We start from the raw sequence: 23,496 nt of genomic DNA, 5'->3' as shown, positions 1-23,496 counted from the left end.
CCTCCAAAATATCGAGAAAATTAAATTTTTTTAATGGATTTAAAATAGTTGAACGCGTATACGACACGATCATGTACAGTTCGCCCGGAGCATTAAACCGAAACATGGCGACAACGACGACTACGAGGCTGCAAATGTAATCACGCGCCTTATTATCAATTAACAATGCCAAGCTTTTGTGCCTTCGCGCAATCTCACGCGTACTTCGAGCGGACTAGAGCAGTATCGTATACATGGTTTGCCACAGGAGCGATCTCGTTGCGGTATATCTTCAACAGTATTCGATGAAATGAGATTTAGAAATCATGCGCTTTTTTTACCTATACAGCACAGTTGTCTACCTATACACATTCGCTGAGGTGAACAGGTATATATATCGGACGGAGTGCGCGGTAATGCTCCTTTGAAGCCCCGACTGATGTCATTTACCAGTTTACCTGCCGCCATGGAGAGAGAAAGAGAGGGAATCCATGTATACGTGAGAGATCTAGAAACGAAAAATTTTCTAAAAAAAAAAAGAAAAAAAGTTTCTCAAGGTACGAAAGGACGCGAGGAGGAGGAGGAGGAGGCGGCACATCGATGCAATTTTTTTCCTATAAATACAGACAGAGACCCAGTGCATGTATGTGTGTAAAAAGAGCTCGTCGCGGCGCAGCGTACTGCCGAAGGTATATAATACGGCCTTATCGACAAATGCGACTCCGTGTAATAAATATCGTGCAATAAAGATTAGATATAAAGCGCGAGCTGCTTTGAAATACGAGGCGCGTACGTACATAATACGCACGAGCGCACGAGTACACACACGCACACACACGTAGAAACAATATTTTGCAATTTGACTGAAATTGCAGCTCGAATGCGCGTGGAAAATATTATTTGAAAAAAAGAGTCAAGAAACATGGCTAATTAAATATTATCGAGTCAGCGTGGTGTGCGCTCGCGAGAGCGATGTTCGTCATATCGCGTTGCGCGTGCAAGTTAAAGTATATAATAGTTGCGGGGCAAACTTTTGCAGAATTTACGATCGCGCGCGCCAAGTGTCAGATCGGTCGCGCGGCTCATTTGCGCGCGAGCACGAGTCTAATTTAATCGAATTTATAAACAAGCCACGCATGAAAGTATATACACGCGCGCAGCGTATGCAAACTGTATTTTATTTTTTATTTAATGCATATAATGCGATAGGAGATCGATTGCGCTACGTATCTAGCTGAAAATTACTCAAGCTTCGTTGTGCGCCGAGCATCCGGGGGGTAGCTGGTTGCATATAGGCGTTCGTACCAACGCTACCCATATTTTAATTACAAAAACACCAAAGATTTCGTTGCAAAGTAACAACGGTCACTGCTGAGTGTTTGCGCGTGTGTGTGAGTGCGTAGGCAGTCCGCAATCGAGGTAAAACATTTGGAAATAAAACGAGATCACGGATCTAGCTCGTATAGTGTTATGCTATATAGTACTGCTTCTGCTCGCAATTGGCATTATATATGCCTTGGCTTTCGAGTTAGCCATGGCTCACGGCTCGAGAGCTCCTCGAAGCGCACACAAACTGCACACACACACACACACACACACACTGATACAGACACACACGATCGCGAGTATATTGCACTCGAGAGCTAGCTCGCTCGAGCTGGAATTAATTAGCGCGCGATATGCGATGCGCTCGACGTGCCAACAGCAGAACGCAACGTGGATTATACTTTTTTTAAATAAAAATTTTTTACTGTATCAATTTTTTCATTCGTTGCTTGCTAGGTGTTATGTGCGGCACCATTTTATACGTAAATATGTTATAGAGGCTGTTGATAGGCTCTCTCGTATTTGGATATGAAATTTCTCTCTTATATAGGTCTCGATTAATAATCGTCAAATCATTCGGGCATCATTAGGGAAGGTACCGGGGGCCCCTTCGGAAAAATCATGCAGCAAACGCGAGCGGCTGGCAGGAAGACGGCCTTGACTCTTCTCCGAAAAACTCGGACGAAATTCCCTGGGTTCGAGCTCCTATAATAGTTCTACACGAGCGTGTGTGTGTGTGTGTGTGTGTATTAAAATTGGAATCCTTTGAGCTCGATATATACGAGGTAGCGATGTACGAAGCAGATGTACGCGTACGAGTAGCAGCAGCAGCAGCAACGAGTCTCGCCGCGATAGCTGAAGCGAGGATAGGCGGCGGCGGCGGCATCGCGAGGTCTTACAGCACACACACTCGTCCTCGTCGTCGTCATCGTATCCTAGCTCGCGCGTACTTTGCAAGGGTATATAGCAGCAGCGCATATATATAGTGGCTGCTGCTGCTACTCTATCGTTAAGGAATGCGCGCGCCGGAAACCGGCCGACTACTCGAGTGTGGTGTGTATGCGCCTCCTCGCTCGGCTTGCTACAAGCTATATTGCAGCAGCAGCAGCAGAAGAAGCAGCAGCACGTGAGTGTATGTATGTACGTACGTGTGCTGTACACGCGCGAGTATAAAGAGCTGGAATCGGGATCGGGTTCTTTCTCTCTCTTTTTCTTGCTTCATGCTGTACGGGGTTCTCTCTCTCTCTCTCTCTCTCTCTCGTACCGAGCCAAGGCAAACGACCGCGGGAAGAAGCTGCAGCAGCAGCAGCAGAACCCGAGAGCGCGACTCTTCTCCTCCGCGCCTGCTTATGTGCGCCTTGTATGTAAGGCTGCGCGGATGCGATCTCGAGCCCAGCCTAGCATATATACACTAGGTGCACATAGCAGAGACTTCTTATTAAGCCTGCGCACATACATCCCTATCACATATATATACGGAGTTGAGAGAGTAATCGATTGTGTGCGGCAGCTATTATGCTATTGTGTATACGCCCCGTGTACGTACATACATATTTTTGTTAAATATAGTTTCGAGGTCCCCGAGAAGTGCGAAGCAACAGGTGATTCGCAGCACCTGCGCTCACACACGGACACACACACACACAATATAGCATACACACGCGTAGCTATATATGTATGGCACCTAGAGTCTCTCGACCAAGTCGATCTCAGTCCGAGACTCTTTGACTCGGTCATCGAGCTATCGTATACGCGCCTGCGTGCGAGCGGTGCACCGCGTGCACGTCGAGACGATCTCTCGAGTCGCAGCCGAGCCAAACCAGATTTTCCACTCGGTTGAAAGGAAAACCCGCGCGCGACGATCGTCGAAGCCTCTTCGTCTTTTATATATATATAATAATAAGTAAGCAAGAGGAGAGAAAGAAAGAGAGAGAGAATTAAAAAAATCGAGAAAATCAATGACCTACCGCGAACGAGCGCGCGCGCGATTTACCGCACATTTTTATTGATCGTCGCGACCATGCGCATCGCGCGCGGCTTTGATTATCCAATCTATCGAAAAAAGAAAGAGGCAAAACAACAAAAAAAAGACCTGCATCACAGCGGTGGAGTTTCGGAATTCAGAAAATTTAGTTATCTTCGCTCGCGTGCGAGAGATAATAATTATGTTATAAATATATACGTATGGGTATGTGTATGTGCGATACGATATAAAGCTTGGCTTGTATAAATTTTATTTAAGTTTCACGAAGAAGAAGTGCAAGTATGCGCCGTATGCGCTCGGTACGATTATCTTCAACCCTATAAAGAGATGTGTGCGCATGTGTGTGTGTGTGTGTGTGTGTGTGTGTGTGTGTGTGTGTGTGTGTGTGCAAGCGCGGAAAGATTAATATTAATAAGATTTGCCTACATAAAACGCCTCATTAAGTCCAAAGTAATAAGTTCGAGCTCGAGGATCTAAGTAAGTCAGTATACCTGATGTTGCCGACAGTCGCGACGCTGCATGGTGGACGCAACACGGCGATCATCAGCTCGTCGTATAGTCGTCGTGGCAGCGAGCGAGTGCAGCTCACATACTGAGACATATATATCGCACACAAGCGACGATGGTAATAACAATAATAATAACGATAACGATAATAGTTGATATTTGCGCAGCCATAATTGCGCCATTACGAATTCCGATCTTGATAATCGCGCGCGCCCGGTAAATATATAAAATAGATGAGAGAAAGAGAGAAGCGTCGTGTATGCTAGCACCGGGGACGAGCACAGTCTCGACTACGATCGCAGCAGCAGCTTATAAAAAGGGTCAAAAAGCTTTTGTAGAAATTTTCCACGAGACTCGAGAGGAGGCACTTGGATTTGTTTATACATACACACGAGCGTTTATCGAGTCGATAGGATATTTATACATACGACTTGGGTTACGCAATGCGCGTTAAAGTCATCGTGTTCGACTGCACGGACGAGGTGACTCGAACTATACCTGGAGAGATCTCTCGACGCACGCGAGCTCCGAGCCAGAGCCACATACATTTGAATAAATTTCTATATATCAAGGCGACACGTAAAGTCTGCGCCGTGGCTGCTGCTGCTGCTTTTGCTGCGCGTATCCAATGTCCCAATGTACCTTTTCTGACTCTTTCTTCGACTGCACATATATAGAGTCGCAGGATCGCAGCAGCAGAAGTGTTGTCTCTTCGCGGCGATGGGCGCGGGACAGGACTAGATTTCCCACTCATCGTCGTTCGTGGGCGACGAAGAACAAAACAAAAAAAATAGAAGAAGCGTGTGTGGAGCACTGTGCGCAATGGGCATATTTACACGAGCGACGTTATATATTATTAATTACAACTCGGCTACCGAGCCTGACTGTCGGCAAGTCTCGTATGTGCGTATATACCTATGCGTATATTATATATAGCCATTATAGCGTGAACAGGAATCGTGTTTCAATGTCAATGCGCTAGACACTTTGCAGGTTCGAAGCTTGATTATATAATGCACGACCAACTTAATGACATAATTGCATCCTTCGTTCTCTGTCTCTCGCCTAGTGCATGTATATATATGCGTTATATATGCGTGTGTGTGTGTGTGTGTGTGTGTGTGTGTGTGTGTGTGTGTGTGTGTGTTCGTGATGAAGCGATCTATCCATAAATATTAATGGACCCTCGTATATACGAGAGACGCGTCGAGTACATTATTCGCGTCATTTTTCCGTAGTATAGCAGCAACAGCATGAACACGCGCAGACTCGAGGAGCTGTCATCGCCGTGGCAGCGTGGAGACTGTATGCTATATAGGTACCTACTACTACTACTAGCGCGCGCGTGAAAAGTCCAATTACTTTTACCCGCGTTCAGCAGGCGCCAATTTTCCAATTGGCACTTTTTCATCTTTTCTCTCGCGCCTATATATTTATGTTATAGACTCGTGTGCATTGGTCATAATGGAACTCGCACGCAAGTGAGAGAGAGAGAGAGAGATAAAATATTTTATTGATTAGGCCTGTCACTCGGTTTTCTAAGCGAAGCCCCTGCGTGCAGCTTATTAGCCACGCTTAATGTGGGTAATTTATCCGCGCGCGCGCGAGGCTAGTACACTGCGATTGATGCAGTCTATTAAGTTCGCATTAATAAGGACAAATGATCGGGTGCGTTTCGAGCGTTATTTGTACTAATGCCTCGATGCAGACGATTCGCGAGCACGACTCGCGCGTTGCAATGGGCGCGCGCGCAATTATATTATTTTATCGTCGCCACGGCGCGGCTATAACCGTCCAAGCGTTGAATCGAGAGCGAATGATCGATAAAACTTATTACGGCTAAGTAAAAAATAAGTGCGACGATGTCCTTTCGAGCAATATACATTGAGAGGAATTTGAGAGTGCCGATGTCTCGCGGGTGAGCAAAAAAACGTGCGATTGCTTTAGATCGCGCGATTTCGGACGTCAAAAGTCTCATTTGGGATGGTTTTTAACCTAACCCGAATACATGCATTTCTAGACTTTCGATTTTTTTAGGGATTTGCGTATTGCAAACTTCAGCATACCTCAATACTCTGAATAAATCGTCTTTATCAATGGATCTTAAATAACTTATCCTTTTTTTCGCGATGGCGCATCCAAACTTGAGATAGACGTATGTTACTTTTTTTCATTAACGAATTAATTTACATCTATTATTCGATGTTCGTGACGTGTATGGGAAATGAAATTAAAAATTTTTAAGTCTCAATGAGACTTGAATTGGATGTTTTGCTTTTTTCCAAATGTCAAAAAGGCGTTTAAAAATTTTCAAACTTTTTGTGTAAGTTAGAGCAGTGTTGCAAATTTTATCAATTACTACATTAGTAACTACTAGTTGAATTATTCAATTATCTGCTACTAATCATGTAACAGCCAACAGTAGGGGAGCTATACAGGACCTGGCACAGTGCGGACCTGGCACAGTGCGGAGCTGGCACAGTGCGGACCTGGCACAGTGCGGAGCTGGCACAGTGCGGAGCTGGCACAGTGCGGAGCTGGCACAGTGCGGAGCTGGCACACTGCGGACCTGGCACACCGCGGACCTGGCACACCGCGAACCTGACACACCCACAGACCTTACACACCACGCTGCTTCCCCAAACCTGTCCGACCCACCCTCAGAGTACCCCTTGCACCCTTAGCGAAGGGTTGAAAAATTAAAAGCTGACAGCTCGATCTTATAACATATGGGGGGATTTGATACCGGATAGTCTGATGTTAAACTCAAGCTCATCGGGCTTAAATAGTTATGTCATAGAGGCGGTGTGAGACTCAAATTAATTATTGTTATTATTGTTTTTTCATAATTAGCAATAAACCTTATTTGATTCTCACACCGCCTCTATGACATAACTATTTAAGCCCGATGAGCTTGAGTTTAACATCAGACTATCCGGTATCAAATCCCCCCATATGTTATAAGATCGAGCTGTCAGCTTTTAATTTTTCAACCCTTTGCGGAGGGTGTTCTGAGGAGGTGGGATAAGTTCAATGTTAAGATGGTTAAGATGAAAAAATTAAAAGTGGGCAGTTTTTCAATTTTTTTTTCAACTCTTCGTTAAGGGTGCAAGGGGTACTCTGAGGGTGGGTCGGACAGGTTTGGGGAAGCAGCGTGGTGTGTAAGGTCTGTGGGTGTGTCAGGTTCGCGGTGTGCCAGGTCCGCGGTGTGCCAGGTCCACGGTGTGCCAGCTCCGCACTGTGTTAGCTCCGCCCTGTGCCAGCTCCGCACTGTGCCAGGTCCTGTATAGCTCCCCTACTGCCAACTGAATAATTAAGTTGTGACTTTTTAAAATAGTAATTCATAATTGAAGTGTTCACTTACTATTTTTTCAAGTAGTAACTGATAATTGAAATATTCACTTACGAGTTACTTGACTAGTAACCGATAGTTGAATTATTCAGTTACCTTTTTCTAAACTAGTAACTAATAGATAAATTATTCAGCTACCATTGTTTTTTAACTAATTGAAAAATTTCGTTACCAATAATTTCGTTCAATTAGTGATATATTTACAGTGATTTTAGTTTTATTCACAATAAAAATTTCAGTTTCAAATAATAGAGAGAAAAAAAAATGTAATAAATATGAAAAATATAATTCAATTTGTAATGTGAAATTTTACATATTCATGTGAAAAGTGAGTTTTATCATCAACTCAGTCACCAGTCACCACAAGAAACCAAGACTAGTGTGTACTAACATTCAAGTAAAACTTATAAAATGTTATGATAAACCTGGCGAATTTTACTATGCGCGGCTGTCTGACATAAGTTAAAATTGTCATTGTGGGTCTGATATGTTGAGAATTTATATTTAATTGCTGTTTTTCTATTGCTCAAGTTTGAAACGGCCTCAATGATTTAAGACTAATTTTAATAAATATATTGGGGTATTTTTGTATCATTCAACTCCTGGAGCTACGTTTCCTCTTAAAATTGCCTGTGCCGTAACTTTCCTTGTGAACCGTTTGATAAAAAGAGCTGAAATTTTCAGAGGTTGTTCTACATAAGAATGGCTACAAACGCAAGCAGTTTCATAGATATTGGACCAAATTAGCACTTTTTTCAGACCATATCCTAGCATAATCTGTCATTTTATCATATTATATTAATGAATAAAAGTGTATATATGTCTGTCAAATTGTGTATAATTGATTAAAATATCTGGAAGTGCTTCCGTTTTTCATTGTTTTCCATCTACTGAACAAAATGACACCCCTATGACCATGATTGAATCATTGGTTCTAGCTGGATCCTATGGCACATGTGTACCTCTCAGGACTGTAGGCTTCCTTTATCGAGGAGGGTTCTATGGTGACAGGAACCTCAATTTGCATATTCCAGAGTAAGAAACTAAGAAAAAAATTAAAGAAAAAAAAATTTTTCTCTGTAGAGCCCAAAAAAATTTGAGCCATGTTCAAATTTCGGAATGATAAATATTAGAAATTATGAATATTCTTAATGTATGAAATTCGAATTGTTCGAAAATCGGAACATTGAAAACAGTACATGAAAAATTTCGGAAAAAAGAATTTCGGAATAAAAAATTTTTTAAAAATAAGATTTTATAGTCTACATTTTCCACTAAAAATTTTGTGCTTTCCCAATTTTAATTTTTCCAAAATTTTTTCATTCCGAAATTTTTATATTCCTAATTATGTTTTTTCAAATTTTTCATGTTCCGTTTAAGGAGGTACCTCCGACTACTACTCTAGTCAAGTTTTCGTAGTCGCTCATATGATAGAAATAACTAGAACTAACCGAACTAAAAAAGTCCCTAGACAGGCGCGTCTGCTCGTTGTTAGCAATTTCGCATACTACATTGATTAGCTTTTGTATGCAGGTTATGTCGCTCGTTTACTGACGCCCGAGATTTGCACTGAATATCACTAGAATGTTCATTCATATATAGTTTTCAATTAATTGCTCAGTACTCATGTAGTGAAAGTTTACAAAACTTTAACACGAGGTACTGTGATAATTCATTGAAGGGCTCAAAAAGTTTCACGCAAATCCGTTTTGTAAATTATGAGATATGCCAAAATTATCGCCATTTGCATCAGAAACAATGTTAAAATGTTTTACACATACCTATTAAACTAAGTAGTGAAATTACACCAAATTTTAACAGTGCATTCCTATTATAAAAATGAGCATGTTCGCATAATTTGGTTTTATTCCGTTTTGTAATTCTTCGACGGAGGTACCTCCTTAACAATATTCCGATTTTCAAACATTACAGATATTGATAATTTCAAATATTTATCATTCCGAAATGTGAACATGGCTCCTCGAACAGTAGTGTTACTTTGGTTACTTGGGTTATATGGGTTACTTGGGTTATATGGGTTATCTGGGTTACTCGGGTTACTTGGGTTATATGGGTTATTTGGGTTACTTGGGTTACTTGGGTTACTTGGGTTACTTGGTTTACTTGGGTTATCTGGGTTACTTGGGTTACTTGGGTTACTTGGGTTACTTGGGTTATATGGGTTACTTGGGTTACTCGCAAAAAAGGCTTTCTACGATCAGTTGGGTTACTTGGGTTACTCGCAAATAAGGCTTTCCACGATCAGTTGGGTTACTTGGGTTACTTGGGTTACTTGGGTTACTTTGTTCAACGACATCTGGTTCTAAATATTATTTTTTAGCCCATCACAGAACTTTCTCTGTGAGAAAGCAATTGTATGTAAGTCTTTCCTTGAATATTTTGGCTGCTGCGGCTACTCGGCCAAAAATGCTCCTCTCCCCTAGTGATTGAAAACTCACCAGAGACGTGTAATCAACATCCGAGGCGATACCAAGCCCCATGCCCTATGCCATTGCTATTTTTCAGGACATTGATATATAATAGTGTATTGGAAGAAGGGGGAGGTACAGATATTTTCGAATATACATTTTGGTCGATACGTAGTGCATTGGCATTCGCACTTTGGCGCGCACACGCAAGTCTTCGACGTGCAAAATCGAGCTCGCGCGCGCGAAGGAGCTGAACATCTGTCGGCTACTACAGCTCTCGAGGAACGCTAAATCCAAGGCCGTTACGTGTACCCTTTCTTTCGCTCGTGCGCTGCACGATCGCTTATAAACTCGCTGCTATAGGCAGCAGCAGCAGCCGAAGGGTTTTCAGTACGTAGCGCGCGCGCCGCGGCTAAGAGAGTATACTTTATACAATTTTACGAGTCTTTTCCATGGAGAGCCCCCAGAGAAAGAGCGATAGAATGCGTTAATATTCGCCCAAGAAAACGGGAGATGATGAGTTGTTGTACGTACTCGCGCTTCGACTATATAAGTATATTATTCTCCTGCTATATAGGTATATACATATATATATAAGTAGTACGGAGGCCGCTGCTTCGCGTCCCAGGCTCGCTCGCTCGCTCGCTCTCTGTGGCTCGACTCTTGGCTCTCGAGCTTGACAGTTTTATCAAGTGTGCCGGCTTTGGAATTTCTTTGTTGAAAGAACGCATCGTAGCCTGCGCGCGCACGACTGGCCGATGAAGAGCTATACGCGTACGTAACATTTTTTCCCCGATACAGCGCTGATTTAAAAAAGGTCATAAATTACACGTACGGCCTAGCGGTTTTCCTCCTTTTTGCCGCTTTTTCTTTTTTTTTCCTTTCTTCTTCTCCTTCTTTTTTTGTCGTAGTTGTCGTACACGCGTTTAAAAAAGGTCGCAGTAGCAGCAAACAGAGGTTAATTTCTCATCGTTTCTTTACAATCGTTGGACTTTGACTCGGTGTGCGAAAAATATTTGGTTCTTTCTCATTCATTCAAATCGAGCTCCACTAAATCATAATCTTGGTACCTTTTGCACATTATGTACTGAGGTGTAAATTTTGAATTTTAAAAAAGGCAATAGAAAGGGAGAGAAAGACCTTTCCCTTCAGAAAATTGTTCTTTTTGGGTTAGCGTCCTAATTTACTATTTATGTGCGGGTAATTTGCTTTAATTTTAAAATCACGTGCTTTTACTTTGCACTTAACGCATCTAGGGAAGTTTCACTTCAAAAGTCCTCGAGACGAATGATAAATATGTGAGCTGTAAATTTAGTGCACAGTCAAACTTTCAGTGAAAATGAACTAATCAATTTCTCAGCTTTTAATTTAGAAGTAAATTCTCGACGGTCATCTGAGTTTGTCTGCCAAATGAGCGTTGTACCGATTTAACGCAAAACAGCCTCGAAATACGAAGAGTAAGCGACGTATTGTTCGCTGATGCATTAACAGAAATTAACATCTAAACCCGGCGCCGCGACTGTAAATACTTTAGTGCCTATTGCTATGCACGCGACTTTATCGCGTGTATTTAAAAGGAGGACTTGGGAGCGGGAAAATTATAGCTTCGCGCTCGATTGGTGAAAAATCTTCGGGACATTTGTTATCGGTTAAGAATCGATTGGCTTCTCGTGCGCATTCACAGCGAGCGATATATATTCGATAAATAAAACGATTAAATTGCACGAAGAGCTGCTCGCCGCTCGGAGCGAGCCGAGAGAGCAGTCCCATATACAAAATAGACCAATCGCACATGCATTAATAGCTCTTGAAAAAATAGGCAGTAATATAGGCGCGGGCACACGTATATCGCGCTCTTACCCCATACAATCGACAACAAATTGAACATCCTACATACGTATGTGTGTATAAGCGTACCTAGAGATAGATAAAAACGATATAAGCTAGCTGTGCAGTGCGCAGCTCAAGTAGCGAGGACTGCTGCAGTGCACACCGTCCAGGTGGTCTTTATTTTCGTGGAACTGCTCGTTTCGTGCAATAACTAATGCCGCTTAAACCTGCGCGCGTCCAATGCTGCGCGCAGCAATATATATATGCGCACGCGAGTGTTTTCTGCAGATCTCTCTAAGGCGCGCATTATTTTATCGCGTTTCCGAACCCGAGACATTGCGCTCGTATATAATTATTTATACAACCATCTAGTTCTTCTAAGATTAAACATTTTAGAATTGCTCGAATAACGCGAACGCACCGATTTGTGAGTAAGACCGTTTTGATTAGCATGAGGTGATTTTTCTTTATACTTTGGTGAAAAGTTTTACGAATTTTTGTGACATGACTTATAATGAAAAAAGAAAATAGAGTGTCAATGATCTTTTATATCACGTTGAAAAAGTCACTTTTATTACTAAATAATTTAAGATTTAAGATCATTTAACCTACTGCATGCACGTACGCGAGGTACCTGAGTTATTGTCTACTATAAAAAGTGCTCTTATCTATAAAGCACTTTCAATAATACATATACAATTTTCTTAAAATTTATTAAAAAAACTTAATCTTCATCACCGTGTATGCTAAGATAAAGAAAAAATTGAAAATTCTGAACCATGTTTAATTTTAATTCAAATAGACAAAGTAATAATTGAGTCACATGTATTGAAGAGCGCGCTTCTTTCAGAATTTTAGAGAAGTGTAAACTCTCAAACTTGCCAGAGCGTTAAGATTTTTTGTAAGGTAACTAACACTGAATAAAGACCACTTGTTAAATTTACAACATGTCTTTTTCACTCGCCGAACCTATCTGCGAAAACCTACCTCTCACTTTCGCCAATAGATGGCCAAAACTTGAACTGAACTTTGAGCGCGTTTTCTCAAAAGAGTGGGCCCCGTTAGGGGTTAAGAGTTGGACCAGATGTTTATCGACTGAAAATACAAAACAATTTAGTATAAGTTCTAAAACGAATTTCCAGTTTTTATCCCTAAAATTCGGTTATTATTCTTTAATTTTCATAACTGACACTTAATTTTCTCTAAAATTTGAAATAACATTTTTTTCGTATTTTCCAACCTCAACCTCCTTGGTAATGAGACAGATTCAAAAAATGCCTCTTTCACACAATCTCGGAAGCCATACGATATTCACAACTATTGATGTACAATCTATACAAAAGTACACTTGGGTGCCTGCTCTAGGGCTTAGACGCATCCTTGCGCTCAGCTCGTGGCATTAGCTCTCGCTGTCGAAGTATGCAAGAAGAGAGCCTGGCCTCGCATATACTCACACACAGCTTATATACAAGTAAGCTAGCAGCGAGCGAGCCTACAAAGCACAAGCGCCATTCGCGTAATTGGAAAATGCTTCTGTGCTGTATGTGTGCTCGCTGCAGTGTGGTGGACGCTGCTGCACTGTACTGCATTGCACGTATACATAGGCAGGTACGCGTGCATATAGATACCGGTCGTCCTTGGCATCTCCTCTTTCTCTCTCTATCTCTCTTTCTCGAACGTGACTTTTCTCCCTTTTTGCCCTCGTAAAAAAGGCCCTTTCCCCCTTCGGGCTATATTCCACCTTCACCTTGCGCAATCCGTGCACGGCTGGCTCTTTCTCTATAGCCAGTCGATAAGATGCAGCTCTGTGTATGTGCGCGCCTATATATGGGAGGACGCTCAAGAGAGAGAGAGAGAGAGAGAGAGAGAGCCTTGTAATAATATAACCGATCGCTGCTATATAATACCTACGCGCACGACTTCCGCGAGCATCGCTTAAAGACTTTTCCACCTTTTTGGCTTTTTTCCTTTCTTTTTTCTTTTCCTCCCTAACAGCTGCGCGCGTAATCTCGGCGCGCGAACTTAGACATGCGAACTTGCTACGGTGAATTTAAACGATCCGCACGCAATGAACTTTGGCGTATGCGCGATCTGCAATTATAACGTCTCTTAGCACGCACTGTTAGTTAGAATATGTTTAAACTCGGCGCAGCGACTGCGGTGGTGGTGTTGCACTGCTGCCTAGGGTCTGCATGTGCATATATGAGCGCCCGGCCGAGTGCAGTATAATGACCGCGGCGCATAATATAGCTCGCTCGAGTCTCTCGGTTCGTGCGCTTCTCGCGTCGAGGCTCTTGTGAACTACAAACGAATTTGCTACTTTTTCGATCGAGCTGCGCGCGAGCGAGCTCCGACGTGTAAAAGCTTACGCTCGCTGTGTAACATTAACTTTGTTTTTTCTCTCTCTCTCTCTCTCACTCTTCGTTCATTTTCATCGAACGAGCGTAACTAACGTTTAAGTGACGCGTGCAATATACTCCTTTGACGAGGGCTGGAAAGCGAAATTTATCCGTCATTTCCAAGGCGTGATGACGTCCCGACGCGGCGGCATCAGCAGCAACAGCAGCAGCGTGCCGAATGCAGCTTTTCGACGTGTATTCTAGTTCTCGTTTCATTCTCTGGCATCGCGTTATAGAACATCAGACTTGTTTTCGTTTCATGAAAACAACAAAAAAAAGATACGTAAAAATTGTAATCGTACCGTGAGAAAATATTCATAGCCGATGTATATATATTCGAAACGACGATCGCGCGTGCTATATATCGGAGTTAGTGACATATATCGAAATGTAAGTGGGCAATATAGACTAAGCAGCAAAAGCTTCTCTTCGATTAAAAAGTACTTTGATGAAAAAGGAAAAACTTTCATCGAGCGAAAGAGTCGAAAGATATCATGAGATCGTTTGGAAACAATTTGAGCCGCAGCGCGCAGGAAAGTGCGCGGTGGTTTACTCGTATTATACTCGCGAGCTTCGAGTTATGTGTAGGGATCTCGCGCGCGCTAGCGGAGCTTTAAATTCCGCTCGGTAATTTGGTTGGCCGGCGGCGGTGACGCGCCGCTACACCGTGTTATATATAGTGTATATATAAAATATAAGGCACAGTTGGCACGCGACAATTTAAAAATCCATTTAAAAGCCAATTATCATCGCGAAGGATGAGTAGACTCTGCTAGCATTATAAACCGAGCACACATATGTGTACCCGTCGTATATGACTCGGCTCGCTCGAGAGCCGCAACGGAAAACAGCTTCGCGCGCACGAAAGAAAGAAAGAAAGAGAAATCATATACGTATTGTGAGTAATATATATCCACCCGCGTACATCATGTACGAAGTTTATACGCTATACATGGGAGCTGCGACCGGAGCGCGCGTATGCACATTCGATTGCATTTACACGAGCTCGAGAGCCAAAGTGTCACCGACATATACGCACACGTATAATCTCTTTCTGGTGGTAGCTGCACGGCGTCGGCGACGCGCTGCAATTACATTAAGCAATGGCTGTACTTACACTCAAAGTGCGATATATTTTTGCCCGGCTTTACACTCACTCGCGCGCGCAGAGGAGGCACTTAAGCTGTCATATTACCAAGAGGATTCAGTTTAGACGGTACTTTATTATTGGAGCGTTGAGAGAGTGAGAGATGGCTCGCATTGCTCTCCTTATATATGCTGCTGCTGCATCACGACGGTATAAGTATTAAAAAGTTATCGGGAGAAAAATTTGCTTGATGCGCGCGGCTGACCTTGTTCAATATGTGTATGCAGTATATATAATAATATATGTACACGAACTCGTACGCGACTCGCGGACCCGATCTCATTAATATTGCTATGCTGCTGCTGCTGCTGCGTCGTCGCAAGCAGAGCTACATTACGAGGCATGAAATTTATTATTTCGCATTATGTTGAATATCGAGCGCCGATGGAGAGCTGCGTGCGACGTGCGCAACATATATTCAACATCTTTCTCGGCCCGACGCGAGCTTTGTTCAAGAAGCATACGTATGCATGCACTTATATGTTTTACGCAGCTGCGCCGTATAGAAGGACGACAAGCACGATGTCGCAGCTATACGCATACCGATTTATCCGGAAAAATCTGCCGAACGCTGAATTTCACCATTGTACCCGCGCGGCAATGATCGGTATTATACCACGTCGCTCGGTCGCGGTAGCAACGAAACGAGACGCGATGCGAAGAGAAAGAAAACTGCGTTCAGCGTATCAGTCACGCGCGCAAATACGCGTGTCAAACTTTTGCAGCAGCAGCAGCGGCGCGACGTACTTGTATATTAGCCCATAGTGCGTAAAAAATTGCGCGGCGCTCGTAAAATCGCAACAGCAGCAGCAGCGTACAGTAATAAAACGGCCGCTACTCTCTTTTCTCCATCTCTGTTATTACGTACGTACATGCGCGTGCGTGTGCGTGTAACTATGGAGTGCAAAGGCGCATCGACGAGAGCATCGCGCGTACATATATGTTATTGCTTTTGCCTACTGAACTCGAGGCGAGATCTTAGTGCCAGAGTGCGAAGAGCTGCTCCGTAATACATAAGTTAACGCACTTGTTTATTGCTCGAAAAAGAATATATATAGTCGTAGAGGACGCAACGAATTCCGATATCACTTTCTTTCATTTGTGCACCGTGCCCTCGAGTCGCTGCTTTGCTTACTCTGCCGCTGCTTCGCAAGTTCGTTAATAGGGTGGACCCCGCGTCGATCGTGCAGCGATACGTCGCATTGACCTCGTTGATTGAATTGTCGCGTCCACGAACCTTATACCTTTAACGATGGGCTTCGTGCGATTGGTCGCGTACGCACACATACCAGCAGCAGCTATGCTACGCGGCAATGTTGTTCGCGGGCCATTGTTAAGATAAGGCGAAAATATACCATAAACGTAACTCACTCTTACTTTTCTCGATTCTCCTCCCCGCGCTGAGCTTCAAGTTGCGCGAGTGCATGTATACGCGCAAGTTTCTCGTCCTCCCTTTCGTTATATTATTAAAGGTGCACAAATGGCCAAGGAAAGTGAATTTTAAGCTCCCGCAGCAGCAGAGCCGAGCAGAGAACTCAGCGAACCGCGCGCCGGAGAGGGAGAGTAATTTTGCTAAAGAATGTATGTAATATATCGTAAAGCATTTCTTGAAAAGTGCATAACGCGCGCTCGCGCATTTAGCACTGCTGCTTGCTCTTGCTGCTGCTGCTGCTTCAGCTACGGACGAGAGTTTATTATTTTTATTTTTGCTTCGAGCATTTCAAATTGCTACGAATGGCTTTGTTATTTATGAGTCTTCAGGCAGTCTGATATATATTATTGCGTTCTATGTAGATTCAAGCGTTGTCCTGGCAGCAGCGCACACTTTTTGTATTTTCAGCTTTATAAACAAATACCTAGATGGCGTACTTACGAAAAGTTCGCCATCCAAGTGTAAAGTATCGCTGAAAATGTTTAAGAGGTGTACTTTCGCATTGCGCCTTAATTTCGCACAGGTTTCTATGCCAGTTTGATCTAGCAACATAATATTTACCTTTTTGTTGCTAACGTAGAATGACTTAGCCTACTACTTTATTTTATATTTGATAGTTTTTGTCAGCAAAGGCACTAAGCGATACAATTTTTTCAGCAGAAAAATTACTCTTTAATTTGTGCCAGCGAAAACTCTTTTCTACAATTGTATCCAGGAAAACTATCATTGCTGAATTAACTATACCAAAATAAGTATTTTCAAATTAATGCCAGTGAAAACTCTTATTTTTAATTGAGTACCTTTAAAGGTTACGTGAGCCTGGGTAATATTCATGGGTGTTATGTTATGCTATGTTATAGGTTACATGAAAGCATTACCCGAGTGATTTTCTTCGTTGCCTTTTTTCGACGAGTTTTTCTTATCTGGCAATAGTTACCAAATTAAAAATTTTCATTTGCACCTATTAAATTTGTCAATAGTTAGTTTTAACATAACAATTCAAGTATTTGTTTAAGGGATATTCCAAAATGCTTCACGTATTTTTTTTTCACGAAAAGTCTATTAAATATTTTTTATCGCTTAACTTAGATATCGCTCAATAAATTATAATTCAACATCAAAATAAAGAAGCATACTAAAAAACTAAAAAGCCACGTCATAGAATTTATTTTAACCATACTGCAGCTTGCGCAGCAGCTCGCATAAGGGGCATATCCGAGCTCGCGAAATCGTGTCCAATATACGAGTCGGGACAACTATACGAGTATTATAACTAAATAGGAAAAAAGACACAAGCAGCTTGGATTATGTCGAAAAAAAGGAGAAGAAAAAGCGAAGAAAAACGTCGATATTTCCTAGCCGCTACGGCTACGCGCAGCGCAGAGAGAGAAGCAGCCCCCAAGAGTGTATTATAAGAATACACGTACGCGTTAAGAGATTTTGCCTGCTCAACCTACGCCTTTTACACTTAGTTGTGGCGTTCGCGCTAACTCGTGTGCAAGAGAAAAAGAGAGAGAGAGAGAGAGAGAACGGGAGGTTTGTGAGCTAGCTCGTTGCAGCTCGCACGCGCTATCGGCCGTTCGCATTCTCGCGTGCTATTGCAGGCCTGCATGTGCTATCGCGCGCGACACTTTACGCCACTCGCGGCTTGCCTCGGCACGACTACTTGCCTCCTTCTCTCTCTCTCTCTTGCTCTCTTGTATACATGTGCATGTATACGTGTCTGTGTCTGTGTGTATATGCGTGGTGTACAATGAAAAATATGCTATAAGGAATTTAAAACGAAAAAAGGGAAGAGAGTTCGTTGCGGCGAACATACGGCGCGTATGCATCTGTGTGTGCGTGCGTGTGTTCATGTATAGCTGCACGCGCGCACTGCAGCTAACAGGCAAAAGGTGCGAGGCTTTCTTTCCTTCCAAGGACGTACGTGTGTGCAGCCGATGTTTTTTCAAGGCATTAGTATCACACACGACACGATTGACTTTGGTCGCTCTCTCTCTCCCTCTGGTTTGCGCTCTCGTTCACGTGGGTGTTGTTGTACACCGCGAGTGCAGCCCCGGATTGGAATTCTACTGTGGCAAATCGAGCCGTCGTTGGAGTACTTTTATTTGTAACAAAAAGGAGAAAAGGAAGAGGGAGAGAAAAAAAACATTTTTTCGTATTATCCGAGAAAAGCCGTCGCGTACTTCAACGTTCCTATAAATATATATAAGTGCGAAGCTTTGTTCGTAATACATCGCCAGGGTTGAAAGTTGACTTAATCTCGCTCGCTCGCGTTGGCACTACTCAAGCGCGTGCACGCGCGGCTACATTATAAATAGAGGATTAAGTGTATATTATACGAGTTCTCTCCTTGGATCCTTAGTACACATTTTATTGAATGCAACGAGAAATAAGAAATATTCGTGCAACGAGGTTCTTGCCGCGCGCCGCTATTAATGATATGAAATTTCGCTCTCTCGAGCACATCGAGCTGCATTAAATGAAAAAAAAAACGTGACATAATTTAAGCGCGTATAGAGAAAGAGAGAGAGGGAGAGATTTTTGATTATCAAAGAAGAGAAAAGCGACGAAAAAGAAAAGCAAAAAAATCGACTAAATAAAGGATCGTCAAGCTTATACGCATGCTTGCAGGCAGGCACGTATATAATATACAAGTATACGTACGGAGCTTGAACGGCAACAATTTCGAAAATTGACTTTCATCATTTTCCGCGCGCGAGCTTGTCTTTTAATCCCTCGCGCGGCATAACGCATGGAAAGATGTAACATGTTGGAACATTTAAATTCATACGCAGCACATCTTGGTAAAGGAGACAAAAAAAGGAGCAACGATTCGCCGAGAATATAGTCGTGTTGCTTGGCGGTATAAATGATAGAGCAGAGGCAGCTGCATCTCGCGTCGTCGTCGTCAAGTCTATCGTCACCATATCGTAATATCTTGCTTAAAGAGAAAAAAATACACGTACGCCGGGGCGTTTTATGGAAAAACTCGATCAACCGTGGAAATTCACTCAACGCGCTCGCTTTTATACATATAATGTACGCGCCGAGATATGCGTGTTACAGGTATATAGCACACGTGACACGATGCGACGACGATGTTCTCTCTCTCTCTTTCTCTTCTCTCTCTCTTGCTCTCTCGACGACGGATCGAAAAATAAGCAATTCGAGGACAGCAACAGCAACAGCGAGTCTGTGCCGCTCTCGAAGATTACCTTCGAGCTTTCGCGCGCGAATTGGCAAGCGTGAAATGCGGCTCTCTCTCCCTCTTTCTCTTTTACATGCAATACGTATATACCGCGTGGAATATATCAATGTGTAATGTATTAACGAACGAATGATTTTAACATGTGTGCAGCAGCGTAAATGTACATTTACATAATGAGCCGCGGAGTCTCGAAGCTGGACGATTGGTGTACGCGCGAGGTTTACGAGCAAGACGAAAAAAAAGGCGAAAAAAACAAGAAGATCGCAGTAATGTTACGGATACGCGGGTGATTTCAATGAGAGCACAGGCCGTGTCCTGTCGTAGGCGTACTCGCATCGACGTACATTATATGTATACGCATCCATGTCCATCGCGCATTGGTCACGCCGCGAAACGCTCAGTGTGCACGCAACACTTCGTCGAGGCTCGATCGAGACAGATCTCCTATAAGAGTTCTAGAATTTATCATTTGTATGCACACACGCTGCTCTTGTATTGGTTATTTCGTTCTTTAACGCCAAGCAGTAAATTGCGATTGAAACTTTGAAGTGCGTGTAGGAAAAGCAATGAAAAACCTGACTCGAGGACGTATTTGACAGGAAAAACGTCGACGTTAACAGCTAAATGCACTGCAGGGCATTACCCATTGCGCGCGCACGCGCATGTCAGTGGAGTCGTCGGATTTCAGAACAAAAAAAGACTTCTTATTCTCCCGAGCTTCGGAAAATCCGGGAAATGCCGCGAGAGCTGTGCTGCACAATAGGACGAAAGCGCGTGTGCGCGAGATATCTCGTCGACGCGCTTATGGACAAAAACCAAGTATTACACAGAAATATTGGATGCGTTCGTAGAAAATTTATAGTTGCACAACCGAGACTCGTGCCTAAGCTATACGCGTGAAAGCTTCGTGGCTACAAAAGTCAATTTCAATAAACATATCGAAATTTCCATTTGAAATGTAGAAGAAAGAACTCGGACAATGGGCTAAATATATCTTGGGAAATATTTTCTAATATGCACATTTCAGTTAAGAGCAATTACTTTCAGGTAAATCCTTTGAACAAACATAATTTTATTCGAACTTGACTAGATTAGGATTTGTGAAACAATAGCTGTGAAAGTGATTTCGATGATTTGTTTGTTTTTTTATTTGGTAACAGACTCCAGTATTTTCGAACTAAGTCAATAATATTCAGGTGAGACATTGAACAAACATAAAAACATGATATGCATTTTCTAACAACGTGAATTACATGGTTGCTTAAAAAATTTGTGATTCGGAATTAGGAGAAAATGAAGGAAAATAAAAAAAAAACTGTAGATCTTGTCAAGCATCGTCGTGGAATTTGCCGATACGACTCGCGATAGTAAACTACTTGAGCTAATCAAGCGACGGGATTGAGAGGCCGCGTGCGCGCATACACCGATGATAAAGTGTGGAGTACGATATGATAGTTCTGCATATGCGTTTTATATGCTCTTATAAATAAATCATCCGTTTTCACAGCTCGATATATCGAGGATGTAAACTAGATGCGACGAGCGCCATTAAAATAGCTCGAACGAGCGAGAGAGAGACCATTTTAGAATACGCGCAGATCGGCAAGTTTATGTATAACATATCTATGTAGCATCCGAGTGAAAAGTCAAGCCACTCGTCGTCTGCATATACCACTCGGTCGCATTGACAATAGCCGCATGCTGCTCCGCGTGCTATATATATATGCATGGCCAACACGATCGGCTTGTACGACGACGAGTCTGGACAACGATGCCTGCATCGCGATTCAATATTAATAAAGCAATACTTGAGTGCAGCAGCAGCAGCAGCAGCAGCAGCAGCAGCAGCAGCAGCAGCAGCAGCAGCAGCAGCAGAAGCAGTAGCGAGAGTGTGATCGACGCCGCGTCGCACACTGAATATTTATGTCTTCATGCATAACGACTTATTTGGCATGCAGGCCTCAATATACGTACAGCATACACTCGATATTTTCGAAGGTCTTCGTCGCCTCGCGCGAGTTCCGGTCAATCGGCAACTTTTGCTGCTGCTACCACAGCAGAATCGCTCTCCACGCGCCTCGGTGTGTATATTCAATTTAAGGATTGGATAAAAAATGACTTACGTATCGGGTACAGAAAAACCAGTTATTATGGTCGCGCGCACGACGTGCACACTTCGTCGCTCCCTCTTTCCCTTTCTGGAATTAAAACGCGAAGAAAAAAAGAAGAAGACAAACAAACTCGAAAAAAAGGAGGCAGCAAAGAAATAAACTACTCATTTTCGCGCATCGATGGTACGAAAAAAATTTCTCTTTCTGGCGATGAGTTGAGAAGGCGAAGTGGGTCAACGCAGCCACCGCACAATAATACACGCACACGCACGAAGCCAACGATCCCCCTTTTGAATTGGAAACGTTATTATACGAACCAATCGATCTCTCAAACCGAAATAATCTATATCTTTTTTTCTTCCTTTCTTAAATTCGCGGAAAAAAAGGAGCAGAAACAGTAGCCTCGAACTCGTTCGTCTCAAGAGCGGAAAATATGCCACGTTTATTATTGTGAAGGAGTCAATATGTATCGAGAAGACCCGAGTTTCACGCTCCATCTGACAAGTATTAGGTTTGTTACTATGTAAATAAAATAAGAAGTACTTGTAAGAATTTTCGCGTTGATGAGCCGTTTAATTTGCCCCAAGGCCCGAATAGCTGATTCCTTACTTATAAATTATCAAATTTATTTTTCGAAGAAAACAGTGTTGTCGGGAATAACAAAATTTTTTTTACTAGACACTAAAAAAGCCTGCACTGATAGAAAATTTGATCAAGAACTCACTCAGGTTTGAGGACAAAATCGGATTATTTTTGTCTCTATCCACATGTGTTTTTTTTAATTTTAAATACTCCATAATAAATGTGTGTGATGTCTGGAAGCACCCGCGTTGATTCTAGTATACATTGTATCGCTTCTTGGGTACTCTAAAACAGTACCGACATCCTTGAATGAATCAAGAGTAAAAAATGTTAAAAATATATCGAGACAAAGTCATCATGTTCCCTTCTAAAACTCACGTACAAGATTTTGTCCTAGTCTCGGCCTGCATCAGAAGATATGTGCACCAATAAGCACTACCTCCATCTCGACTGTGCCACACAATTGGCCGTGCTGCAACTGTTACTCAGTGCGCTCGGAGCTGCTGTTAATGAAGTATGGGGCATAACAACATTTATCGCGAATTGGGAGTAAATTTTATTTTACATACATTCACAGTCCAAAAAAATATCAAAAGAAGGAGTATCTACGTCACGCGGGGTTCCCAGGCGGTCACCCATCCAAGTACTAACCGCGCTCAACTTTGCTTATATTCGGTGATCGGACGAGAACCGTAGTTTTCAAAGTGATATGGACGTAGACATTAGATAAAGAATCGGAGCTCAATTTCACAGCAAGCTGTGTTACGTATTTTGGGGAAAAAATTGTATTTAGGAACATATTTTTATTTTAAAATATAAATAGTGGCTACATCTATTCATGAAGCTGTAAATTTTGAGAAAGAAAGTCTGAAAATAGCAAGTAATCACTCAAAAGTTCGCGATTTTTTTATGTCTGTATAAATTTACAAATTTTTGAACACTTCAACGACTAAATTTAAAAGTAAAACATCCTTCTCCTTATTGCTCAGTTTTTAATCTTGTAATCATTTTGACTGAACAATTTTCCACCAGCTGTTTTTCCAGATCCACTGATTAATACTCAACGAAAAACAATCATTTATACTAACGAAAAGTGAATATTGTGCACTTTTAATTTTTTTCCTCAGCCGTCGTGGAGTTTTCCCCGCGCCTTTTACCTTAAACAGCGTCCACGTAATGCTCTTCTATGCAGAGTACGCGCATAAAC

At 42.5% G+C, this 23,496-nt stretch overlaps 1 non-coding gene across 1 annotated transcript; it reads right to left on the bottom strand.

Annotated features, from left to right (window-relative positions):
* Nucleotides 1-22,891: 22,891 nt before the first annotated feature.
* LOC111693881 lies at nucleotides 22,892-23,010 on the bottom strand. Its single transcript, XR_002763512.1, has one exon. It is a non-coding gene; the product is annotated as a 5S ribosomal RNA (ribosomal RNA).
* Nucleotides 23,011-23,496: the final 486 nt, after the last annotated feature.

Source organism: Trichogramma pretiosum, unplaced genomic scaffold, assembly GCF_000599845.2.
Source record: "Trichogramma pretiosum strain Unisexual culture from Peru unplaced genomic scaffold, Tpre_2.0 scaffold80, whole genome shotgun sequence".
Lineage (NCBI taxonomy): Eukaryota > Metazoa > Arthropoda > Insecta > Hymenoptera > Trichogrammatidae > Trichogramma > Trichogramma pretiosum.
This window is presented reverse-complemented; position numbering and strand designations above follow the sequence as displayed.